At 40.1% G+C, this 12,553-nt stretch overlaps 1 protein-coding gene across 11 annotated transcripts in view; it reads left to right on the forward strand.

Annotated features, from left to right (window-relative positions):
- The window catches only part of LOC124140769 (coronin-2B-like), a 146,036-nt gene that overhangs the window by 21,601 nt on the left and 111,882 nt on the right, over nt 1–12,553 (forward strand). For 3 of the 11 annotated variants that reach the window (XM_046508507.2, XM_048386799.1, XM_048386801.1), the window contains exon 1: nt 11,803–11,975. The exons of 3 other annotated variants lie outside the window; for them this stretch is intronic. The gene's annotated coding sequence lies outside the window, so the exon portion shown is untranslated. Of the gene's footprint in view, nt 1–11,802; nt 11,976–12,488; nt 12,522–12,553 lie in introns of those variants that run through there. 5 more of the 11 variants (XM_048386800.1, XM_046508506.2, XM_048386802.1 and 2 more) reach the window with 4 other exon arrangements.

Below are 12,553 nucleotides of genomic sequence, written 5' to 3' on the forward strand. Positions count from 1 at the left end.
AATAGAAACCCTAGAGTAAAAACTCAATTCCTCAAAAAGGTATCTGGAGCTCTGAACAAACTGGACTATTTGTAGACAAACGTCGCAGTATATTTCACTTCGCCTGGGACATGTGTCGCCTGGATCAATGGCTGCCTCACAATGAGGAACAATATGTCAGTTGTAACAATGGTTGAGATTGCCACGCTGAGATTTCCGCCAGGGAATGGCAATTGTTGTGGAAACAGTTTTATAGTTTGTCAACAAAATATGACCGTTTGCTTGTATTAGAAACACTGCAACAATCAATAGATCCTGGACAATCAGTGATGTGGTGGTAGGGGTGTAATTCAGAGATGGAAATTAACGCTTGGCTGTAGGCCCAAGGCTAGTAGTAATTACCTTGGGCTAATAGAATTACCGTACTCGACATCATAAGCGCCCGGGGTGCTCTCAAAATTAGAAATAGGGGGCTCTTATTAGAATATTATTTTGGTGAAAAATAATTGAAAGATCGTAAATTTCGTGGTTCATGCTGACAGCCTGAAATGTAAATATACGACAGATATGTTTTTCCAGAATTTAATTTCCCATAATTAAGGATGCATATAATGTATTATACACGAATAGATAAGTCTTGTGTACATTGAACAATCGGAAGGGGTGCTAATTGGGATTGTTCACTAGCCAATATATTAGCAAATATCGCTGAGGGCGCTTATTAGAGCGGGGCGCTTCTGTTGGCAGCATTAGATATTAGCACTAGTCCTGTAGTCCTTGCCAAACTGCCCAATAGTTAAGTATCATCATAAGGACTTGTAGAAATTTGCCATTTTTAAGGGTTTTGCTATATGTTCTCATTATGAGGACTAGTGGACTAAATATGTCAGTTTCTACCCCTGGTTGGGCCTGTATGATTTTTTGGAGACATGATGGAAATGTATTTGGCACAGAAAACTGCATCACGAAGCAGGTGCGGTGACTCATTCTGACTGAGTCTAGATATTTGAATATATTTTCTTGCATGAAAGATTAAAATTGAAAGTCTTCTTATTTTAGGAGGACTAGTTACCTTCTGAAGGGCTAGATGAAAAAGAAATCCCACTGGCACCATGGGCTTGTTTGGATTTGAGTTAATTTGCATCCCAGTGTTATTGATTGGAAAATTTGGTATCAACTTATCGACTTTAACCTATCACAATACATATTAGTGTATGTTTACAGCATCCCGTACACAAAAAAATGCACTGAAAAATACTAAGACCCGAAAAAGGAAACCTACAAGCGTCCCCGTACGTGTTTTCATTTTGGAAAAAAAGTTTACTTCATGCATAACTTATTTTTGTTTTGTTTCGAGTTTCTCTTGCCTCCCAAAATCCATGCGATACACACAACAAAAAAGACACTTGAAAATTTCAGACGCTTTATTTGTGTTCAGAATGGTTTAAAATACACCATTTTAGGTCGAAATTAGAAAAAATTACCCCCCCCCTCCCCGGTCCAAGGAGACCCCATTATTTTTTAGACCAATGCAAACACTGTTATGTACAAATATATATATTTAATAATGAAATTAATTATAATCTGTGATGTGTATTGATGAAAATACATGTAGACCTTCCGTTACTGGTGAAGTAAGCTGATCTATTAGATGTTTACATGTCATAAGAGGCGACTAACAGAATCAGGAGGTCAGGATCACTGACTTGGTTGATGCATGTCATCAATCCCAATTGCGTGGATCAATGCTCATGAGGTCAACACTGGATTGTATGGTCCAGACTCGAATGTATGGTTGTTAGACTACAGAACAAGGAGTGCAGTTGTCATTTAAATTTATTGGTGATTTTATCATTCATCTCACAGTGTATAATAGGGCTCTCAGTTCTTATAAAACACCTTATATTTCAGCCACAGTGTATGATAGGGCTGTTCTTATAAAAAACCTTATATCTCAGCCACAGTGTATGGTAAGGCTGTTCTTATAAAACACCTTATATCTCAGCCCCAGTGTATGATAAGGCTATCAGGGCTATTGACCCCTTTCTCTTGGTGTGCCAACTTTGATGTTTTAATCAGCAAGATAAGATCTAGAATCTTTCCGTCTTTGTTTACTGTTAAGGATTGATGAAAAATTCAGCAGAGATTTCACAAGGTTGTTGTGTTGACACTGACAACACTTGACCTTTTTTTAAGGGGCTATCATAAAATGGACCCTGGAGTTTTATGTTTTTGAAAAATAATTTGTTCCAAAATTACATTGCCTTTTTTCTCTTAAATACAAAATAAATGTTTACTGGACATTATGGGGTTAGCACCGATTGGGTTGTCAGGCTCGAGATTTTGTTGATGCACGCCATCAATCCTAATTGTGTGGATCGATGCTCATGATGTCAATCACTGGATTGCCTGGTCCAGACTCATTTATTTAAAGACTGCCCTCATATATTGGTAACTGAAATATTGCTGAGCGCCTCATTAAAAAAACAAACAACAGATCTTCACGGGTACGCAACATAAGTACACACATTATTATTATTATTATATTTATCTTGAGTAAGAGTCCTTCCTTGCTTGTCGTTTTCTTTTGTTTTTTGTTGTTTAAAGCTGCACTCAGCAGTAATCCATCGATGATGACAGTCTGTAAATAGTCAAGCCTGGATCAGGCAATCAAGTTATTAACATCATGAGCATCGATCTACTCAGTAATACGATATGATGACTTGCATCAACCAAGTCAGAGAGCCTGGCCCCAGATAGTCAATTGCGTGGATCCCAATTGCGTGGATCGATGCTCATGATATCAATCACTGGATTGTCTGGTCCAGACTCGATTATTTGCAGACCATTGTCATATAGCTGGAATATTGCTGAGTGCGGCGTAAAACAACCAACCAACCAACCAATCATGTTTTCTGTTGTCTGGTGACCATCTGTTGTCCTATGTCCAGTAGATCAAGTTCTAACACCAGGCGAAATTTTTCACATGTGTGTTGTAATAGTAATTCAACAGTGAGCATGCCAAGCTCACACCACAGCCAGAACAGGAAAAACCTCTTGCTAGCTCCGTGTTCATGTCAATTGACTGCTTATGAATTAACCCGAAACTCAGGAAATATGTATTGTGTGATTTTAAATGACTCATGCTAAGGTAGAAAGTAACAGTGTTTGTCCACTATTGCTTAAAATGATAACATCTAGCACTAAACACTGGTGGTCAGGCTCGCTGACTTGGTTGATGTGTGTCATCGTATCCCTGTTGCGTAGATTAATGATGTCAATCCCTTGATTGTCTGGTCCAGTCATATGGTTGGAATATTGCTGAGTTTGTCATTAAACATTAAACTCCCATGCCCCCAAAGCTGTAATTTTAGGCCACATTTGTTTTAATTTTATGTTTTGCCGATTTATTCCAGCTTTTCCACACAGGGCTGGTCAAAATGAAAATGAAAATAAATATGAAACTGTTCCAATCATTTATTTGTGTATATGAAAGTCATTCTGCTGTGAGTTAAAAGTGCAGCTGGCGTCTTCAACCACTGATCATGATGTAGACATGGACTTTATATATAACATTTCTTTTTGTATACATGGTATAAGAGGATTTGGTTTGTTGGTTGGTTTGTTGTTTTACGCCGCACTCAGCAATATTCCAGCTATATGACGGCGGTCTGTAAATAATCGAGTCTGGACCAGACAATCCAGTGATTGACATTCGGAGCATATGTCCAATGGGGATACCAAGTCAGTGAGTCTGACCACCTGATCCCATTAGTCGCCTCTTACGTAAAGCATAGTTGCCTTTTATGGCAAGCATGGGTTGCTGAAGACCTATTCTACCCCGCATCTTCACGGGTTTGGTATAAGAGCAACTTTATTAAGCGGGAGAAATTATGAAAATAAATACTTTCGTGTTTCATTATATATTTTTTTCCAACTTGGGGCAGTGGGGTAGCCTAGAGGTTACAGCGTTGGCTCGTCACTCTGAAGACCCGGGTTCGATTCCCCATATGGGTGACAATGTGTGAAGCACATTTTCCTGTGTCTCCTGCCGTAATATTCTTTGAATATTGAAAAAAAAGCGGCTTAAAACCATACTCAGTCACTCAATCTTTTCCGTCTGCTTTTCAGTAGGGGCGGCAGCCCATGAAACGAAAAATATAACGTGTGGCCTTAGTGTATGAATAGACTAACAGTGCTGTCGTCTACATTCCTGGGATCGTCATTCACACACCGTTTTCAATGACAAGTTTTATGATCATGTGCCCTACAAGTTATGACACCTTGTTAGCTGTCACTTCAGTTATGTTGATTCGCTCTTATAAAAGGATCAAATATAGGTTATGATGAACAAACAGCCAGGACCTTGGTGGCTCAACTGTACACCCCTTTGTACATGTTGTAGGTTGGTTATTCAATGTCAAAATAAGTGGTATGGCAAATACTACCATCCCAGTGACAAGTGTTGTTCTGCAAGTAGAGACGGGTCACTGTGAAAGGTCATGGTCCAGACTGAGGCTATATGATCTCTCTCTGTTAATTTGGGTGTGAAGGCCATTTCTGATGTCCCCCGCCCTGATATTGCTGGAATATTGCTAAAGCTGCGTAAGACCATACTCACTCACTCTGTTAATTTGGAGCGTTTTACGTGTTGAGAAATGTTTAGATCTAGAGGTTAAAATAGCCCCTAGGGACTAAATTGTTCTTATTAATGAGTGGGGACACAGGTGGCCTAGTCATCTAAGGCACCGCAATTAACTGTAGAGTTGCGTCTCTTAGGCACACCAGAACCTTGGGTCAGGGGTTCGAATCCCTGTTCACACTGATTTCACTGTTTCTAGGTTTGTCAGTGGTTAACGTCTGAGACCTGCATCACTTCAGGCTTTTTCTCCCACATTAAGCTGACACGACGTGATATGACTGGAATACTGTTCAAAACTGTGTTAAACCCAACTCGCTTGCTCACTTAGTCACTCACTCACTCACCCATTCATCCACTCACTCAATTATTCATTCACTCACTCACTCATCCACTCACTCATTCATCCATTCAATCCATCATTCACTCACTCACTTACTCACTGATATGATCATATGATACGCCATATGACTGGAATACTGTTTAAAACTGCTTTAACCCTGCTCACTTAGTAACTCACTCACCCATTCATCCACTCACTCAATTATTCAATTATTCATTCACTCACTCATCCACTCACTCATTCATCCATTCATCAACTCATCCATTCACTCACACACCCACTCACTCACTCGCTCGCTCACTCGTCCACTCACTCACTCACTCACTCACTCACTCACTCACTCACTCACTCACTCACCCACCCACCCACTCACCCACCCACCCACTCACTCACTCACTCACTCACTCACTCACTCACTCACTGTTTCTGATGGTGGCACAGGTGGCACGGTCATCTAGGTGCCACAATTCGCTGTACCAGAACTGTATGTCATGGGTTCGAACCCTGGTTTTCGCTGATGATGTTTCTAGGTTTGTCAGCACTGTACTCATGCTCATTGGTTTCATCGAAGTGTTTAAACATCTGTATCACTCCAGGTTTTCTTCCCACATCATGTAACTGAAGTACCGTTCAAATTAGTGGTCTTTTTGAAGCAGTTTCACCTGTTTGCCGCACAAGATCTTCATATAAAACAGTTTTTCCTGTTTGCTGAACAAGGTGTTTTGGAGTACGCTTTCACCTGTTAGCCCAACAACATTTTCTTACCTGGAGTGGATGCATATCGCAATCCTTTATTTGCATTGTTGCGATGTGTATTTTAACATGTTTAAAGAATTAGAAAACACACACAGCAATATCTGCATCTGTGGAGACGACTGCCTCCTTGGTCTAGTGGATAGAGCGTCAGGATTATCCTGCCTGGCACTGGGTGTTAAGGGCATAAAACAAGGACTGTTAAACTCGGAGTCAGACTAGGTCAGACTGGGGTGTCCATGTTAATCTGTGGCATGGTATCTCAGTGGGCTGGTCCTATAAAACTAGCTTAGTATGCCATTGGAGGGGTGGGGTAGCCTAGTGGTTAAAGTGTTTGCTCGTAACGCCAAAGACCCGGGTTCAATTGCCCAGATGGGTACAATGTATAAGCCTATTTTTGGTCTCCCTGCCGTGATACTGCTGGAATACTGCTGAAAGTAGGAAAACACTATATTCACTCACTCACTCACTCACTCACTCACTCACTCACTCACTCACTCTGGTACAAGCAGGTGTACATGCACATAACTATAATATGAGGGAAATAATCTCAAACATGACATTAACCCCTTTCCACCTCACCTCATTGGAGACAGACCCGTGAAGATCCGGGGTAGAATAGGTCTTCAGCAACCCATGCTTGCCGTAAAAGGTGACTATGCTTGTTGTGAGAGGCGACTAACTGGATCAGGTGGTCAAGCTCGCTGACTTGGTTGATGCATGTCATCGTATCCCAATTGCATGGATCGTTGCTCATGATCTCAATCACTGGATTGTCTGGTCCAGACTTAATTACTTACAGACCGCGATCATATAGCTGGAATGTTGCTGAGTGCGGCGTTAAACAACAAACAAATAAATTATTGGAGACAAGATGTGAAGCAGAGTGTTTGGTATTGGGGCTGTTGGGGATCAAATCTGGACGAATGGGGTCTTCACAGGCTTGGAACTTAAAACTAGCCCATTGCCCAGGGCTAGCACAAATTCCTGGGGGCCTGTAAAAATTTAAAAATTTCCCCATTTCCTTTAGCTTTCCTGGGGCATTTTATCTCTACCCAGGCTAGTAAAGCTTTTGGGTTTAGTTCTAACCTTGCTTACTAACAGGATTTCACCATAGAGAAAATCTTTCACACATATTCTATCCCCCCCCCCCCCCCCCGTGTATTTTTCTCGATGTATCTAGAGATATGTAAACTGCATCCGTGTCAGCCCTGTGGTAGCGGGGAGATGCAGCACGCCCACTGCCCAAGCAGGAAGTGGGAAAGACTGGAGTGACCCCGACTTATAATGAGTGTTGTTATAGCTACAGCTGACGAAGATGTGCTGAAGATGCACACCGTGACGGGTCATGGTCATGCTTTGTTCCCTGACCATGCTGACAGGGACAGCTAGCCTGTGGTCTGTTTCTGATTTCATAGCAGCTGTAAACATCAGTGTTAGAAATTCGCACTTGTCCTGTAGTCCATCCCAAACTGCCAAATAGTTAAGGTATCATAAAGACGAGTAGAAGTTGGCCTTTTTTAGGGTTTCGCTATGTGTTATTATTATACGGATGAGTGGACTATCACCATGATCACTACAACTGTATGTTTCTATTGCTGTACATGCTGTTTTGAATTGGTAATCTTAATCTCTGCATATAAAATAATGCCTTGGAGAGCAGAAAATACAATTTAAAAGTTAAATCACCATGCCTAGTAATGTTTTATTGTGCCCCGCCGCGCGAAATATAGTATTCACGACCGTCCGAACGTCCAACCTGTTTGTTGCCGCGATATCTCAAGAACTAATCGCAGGATTGTCTTCATATTTGGAACTATGGTGTATATACAAACACTGCAGACACCGTTCGGTTTGGGTGACCTTGACCCCATTTTCAAGGTCACAGCAGGCAAATCTGCTTTTGGAGTTGGAAAACGGTGTTGCCGCGATATCTCAAGAACTAATCGCAGGATTGTCTTCATATTTGGAACAATGGTGTATATACAAACACTGCAGACACCGGTCGGTTTTGGTGACCTTTACCCCATTTTCAAGGTCACAGCAGGCAAATCTGCTTTTGGAGTTGGAAAACGGTGTTGCCGCGATATCTCAAGAACTAATCGCTGGATTGTCTTCATATTTGGAACTATGGTGTATATACAGACTCCGCAGACACCAGTCGGTTTTGGTGACCTTGACCCCATTTTCAAGGTCACAGCAGGCAAATCTGCTTTTGGAGTTGGAAAACGGTTTTGCCGCGATATCTCAAGAACTAAACACTGGATTGTCTTCATATTTGGAACTATGGTGTATATACAGACTCCGCAGACACCAGTCGGTTTTGGTGACCTTGACCCCATTTTCAAGGTCACAGCAGGCAAATCTGCTTTTGGAGTTGGAAAACGGTGTTGCCGCGATATCTCAAGAACTAATCGCAGGATTGTCTTCATATTTGGAACTATGGTGTATATACAGACTCCGCAGACACCAGTCGGTTTTGGTGACCTTGACCCCATTTTCAAGGTCACAGCAGGCAAATCTGCTTTTGGAGTTGGAAAACGGTGTTGCCGCGATATCTCAAGAACTAATCGCAGGATTGTCTTCATATTTGGTACTATGGTGTATATACAGGCGGGGGAAATTTCGTCACTTTGTGACAAATACTTGTATCAAATTTCATATTTTTATTGACCAAGTTTGTTATACCTGTTCGTTCACCAGGATTCACTGAAGGGATATGATGTGATTTTTTTTTTTTTAAGCTTCCTGAGGCAGGAGCTAACGGACTATAAAAGTCCAGTTTCCACCCTTGCCGAACTAGGCTGGAATTATAGAGTTATATTTTGACTGGACCACGAGTCTATGCAAAGTCTAATGAAAATCTCGTAACGAACTTAAACATCCCTAGATATGGATTTAACAATGCTGGATTTGGTAGACTGCAGGATTTGCAAAGCAAGTGTACCATCAACTTACCGTTGACAGATATTTTCCAAATCTTTTCATGTTTTTAATCAAGGTGTTCAGGTGATTTGATGCACTTCACAATGTAAGACATGTTTAATTACAATACAGATCTTGATTATCGATCAGATCGACTTGACTGGCCGCCTCCCATTTTGTTTGAAGCAAATGCAAGTGATATGAGAGGTGGAACCTGATTGGTCAATAGGAGGGACATAGAAGGGACATAACTTGTAAGAGCAACTGGTGGCACTACGATCGAGCCTGGAAATTCCAGCCTAGTTTGGCAAGGGTGGAAACTGGATTTTAATTGTCAGTTAGCTCTCTTACCTCAGGAAGCTGGTACCTGGCTAGTATAAGCAACGATAGCAACACAATTGTTACATTAGTGCTTCTGATTTGAGCTTGCATGAAACAAACAAATACAAACACACTGCACGCTCTACATTTGACATGAAATATATCAAACAATTTTTAAAATTTGCTAAGAATAGCTGCTGTGAATGCAGTACTACATGTTTGCTTTAGGCTGAATTTATGTTTGAAACGCATGGCTCTTTGACAAAACACAATTGAAAACCCTGCTGTGACAGGTGGAAATGATAGAATAGAGAGCTCCATGAAGGGGCTATTGCTGTGAGGAGCTTGCTACAGGGTAGGTTGTAGGGCTGCAACGAATACACTGTTAGGTGAATATGATTTGTATCATGAATATAGGGTAACGAATACGAATATTTATTCACGGATACCATTACAAGTCAGCAGTGGATGTATTATTTATGATATTCAGTGAAACAATAACAAAATAAATTATTTGACATCGTTTGTTAATTATCAATATATCATGATATATTATGCATTTATATACTGCACTTATCCAGGTACTAGTATCAGCTCAAATGTGACAGTGACTAAAATACTGTCGAATTAAATATAAAAGAGTGTCGTCTTTGAAGAAATCTATGCATATAATATGTTCTTATAGATATTTTAAGGGTCAGGGTATGTAAATTCACATGACTGTATATTCATAAATGTTCGATTCTAGTGACAACGAATTCTATTCATGAATGGATACGGTTCGATTCACCGAGTGAATCGTAACAGCCCTAGTAGGTTGTGATATAGAACATGGCGGATATGAACATTACTGTGCAGGGCATGATGTAATGTTGGATCTGCAAGACTTATTGATCCTAACTTGTCACTGATTGCAGTGGAGGTATTGATCTTCACAAACAACGACACTTGGGGAGAACAGCTTTTAGTGTCCGTTACAGTCTCATGGCTGTTGGTTAGGCCTATCCCAAAAATAGAGAATCTCACCCGAGTGTCTTTTGATATCAAATATATCAACACGAGTTGATAAAAGTGGAAAAATTCCGAGGCTTGCCGAGGATTTTTGCCACTTTTATCAACAAGTGTTGATATATATTTGATATCAAATGACACAAGGGTGAGATTTTATTTATCATCCAACATCATTCTTTCAGCTTTTTCAATTTGTTGACAGTAATTAGCAGTGTCTTCAGTGTAAAAAAGTACTGCTAACAGCTTCAGTAGCAGAGCCATTAGTGATGTCATTTGATTGTGATGTCATGGTAACCAGTGGCGTCACAATGGTCTGCAAAGTATTGTGATGTAATTTCATTGCAGCGATATCTACAGTGTAGATATCGCTTGATCTCATCCAAGCCATATCTCCTGTGGGAGCCAGTTTTGGATGATAAAATATGTTAAGCTCCTATTAAGACGGGGTAGGTAGGAAAATTATATTTTTTTCAAATATATTTTACATGGCATATCTATCACTTAAAGTCCCTTGTTGTTACATGGATGTCAACAAAAAAGTTTTTCACCAACATGTCAGATATACAATCAATCTTTTAACACGGAAAAAGGAATTTGATGAAACATGTTGCAATCATATTGTCAGCACTGACCAAAATGATGAAAAACATCAAGATAGGGTGGGGATATCATCTTATTTTTTAAATCTGAGTTGAATCAGGTCGGAGCGGGAGTAAAATGTAGGTCGGGTTGGGTAACCTGAACCGGAACCACACATATTTTGTGTGTGGCTGTTTGTATTTGTCCACCACCTTGAGTGCTAGCCCACTGAGATCCCATGCCACAGTTTAACAGTATACTGACTCCGAGCCGACCAGTCCTTGTTTTATTTCCTTAATGCTGAAGTCAAGGCAGGGAAACAAAAAGAACCAGAGTTGGGATTAAGAAGAAACTTATTTTTTAAGAACAATGTTCATACAGCCAGGTAATGAAACTCCGACCTTCCTCTCCATCCATTGTATTTTGTAATTCGAAAAAAATAAATCCAGCCTCAAATATTCAACATTGCCCACAAATCTGAAATTACAAATGTTTATCTCCTTAAGTGCTGATACAATTGATAATGCCCCTCTCTACAGCATGGAGCAGATCTGTTCACCCATAGGGCCAGCAGGTGAGCCATTCATTGCGATGGATGTCATTCCCTGGAGTATTGAGAAGCTCTTAATCGCTAAGAGGCTGGTGTGACAGCTGTGTGCTGTCCATGTAACGTGTGCATTAGAGATCAATGACGGATAGGTGTGTTAGGGCAGGGTGTCATTGATTGGAAAGTTTAGTATCGATATTTTGACTCATATTTGTATGATAATATATTGATTAATAGCAAAATTAGTTGCGTATTGAAAAAAAAACCTTTTTAGCAATTAATTAACTTAAATTTTAGTCATTCTGGATGTGTATTGATAACAAAATTCCACTTTAAACCTGCAATTAATCAGCTTTTTTTTAAAATCTGAACTAGGATGATCCCTTAAATATATAAAATTAAATTTTCTGTCTAAAAACAAGTTTAGTCAGTGATAGCACCAGAAATCCGAACAGTAGTCGGGCAGCTGCTAGTATTGCCACTATCTTCATGAACGTCAGATGTCCAGTATCGTTGACGTTAATTATGTTAATTGCCTGGTTGTAATCAATGTCACCATCCCAAATACTGCAATTGAGAGGCAATTTGATCCGTGTAGCATTGTACCAGCATGGGATGCTGCACGTACCACATGGCTATCTTTATTGATTTCTATGATTGGAAGAGTCTACTAAGGGAGATAATCAATGTCCGACTATGAATCATCACAAGTTGATATAGAGTACACTGCTGGAGCGTGGTAATGTCCTGCTGAGAGTTACATTCATACATCACCTGAATGTGTAATACACGCTCGTATATTTCATGCGAGATAAAACCTATATCACACTGACCTGGATCTAGCTGTAACTCATAGCAGTGGAGGCTTATAACTCAAGGTAATGAATTTCCATGTTCCACCCTGACCTTTCCCGGTGGAATGATGTGTGTTAATATATGAATGATTGTGAGATTAGGGTCTACATGTTTTTTAATCTGTGACGAGTTTTAGGTCACAGTGATATTCACTTGTTGATTGCATGGTCTGGACAATAGGCAGTGCAAGGAGTGTGTCCTGTCAGATTGTTTCCTGTCAGATTGTTTCATACTGCGCCGTGCATTACTGACAGTGTATATGTAATTCATCCAATGCTGATAGATTTATTTCACCTTTTTTTATGACTAGCAATACAGAAATCCAATTTCCTATTCAGGTGATTTCAGTTCCGAATAGCGATGATAAATCACCTGGGCCACTTTGATGCCTTTTCAAAAATCAATACTTTCTTGCTTTATGATCATGATGATGTTTGATATTGATTAGTTTGTTGGTGATGTAAATGGAAATTGATCATGGTTACAGCTCGTAATTTGCACTGAATGACCATAAACTGTCTACTTGCAAATTCCAGAACACAGAATAAAGCCAGTCCAAGTTGGAAGTGGTGAGTGTGGAGTATGTGAGGAAATATTGCCT

The sequence above is a fragment of the Haliotis rufescens genome, unplaced genomic scaffold, assembly GCF_023055435.1.
Source record: "Haliotis rufescens isolate VD_foot unplaced genomic scaffold, xgHalRufe1.0.p SCAF_60, whole genome shotgun sequence".
Taxonomy (NCBI): Eukaryota; Metazoa; Mollusca; class Gastropoda; order Lepetellida; family Haliotidae; genus Haliotis; species Haliotis rufescens.